Genomic DNA, 389 nt, shown 5'->3' on the forward strand with positions numbered 1-389 from the left:
ACTTGTGGATTTTGAGAAATATAAGAAAAGGTAAAGACACAGCTTTTTATAATTCGTTTCTTCAACTTCGACAGATTATTGCAGAAAAGCTAATAAAATTACAAATATGAATTTGTACACGTTTTAAAGCTTAAACATTTAGCTTTAATTACATTACTCAATGATGAATGTTCTACTTGTGGATTTTGACAAATATAAGAAAACGCAAAGACACAGCTTTTTCCGAGGTTTTCATAATTCGATTCTTCAACTTTGACAGCTTATTGCAGAAAAACTAAAAAGTTACAAATATGAATTTATACACGTTTTAAAGCTTAAACATTTAGCTTTAATTACATTGCTTATTGATAAATGTTCTACTTGTGGATTTTGATAAATATTAGAAAACG

Source organism: Nicrophorus vespilloides, unplaced genomic scaffold (assembly GCF_001412225.1).
Source record: "Nicrophorus vespilloides isolate i.1.1-1 unplaced genomic scaffold, Nicve_v1.0, whole genome shotgun sequence".
Classification (NCBI taxonomy): domain Eukaryota; kingdom Metazoa; phylum Arthropoda; class Insecta; order Coleoptera; family Silphidae; genus Nicrophorus; species Nicrophorus vespilloides.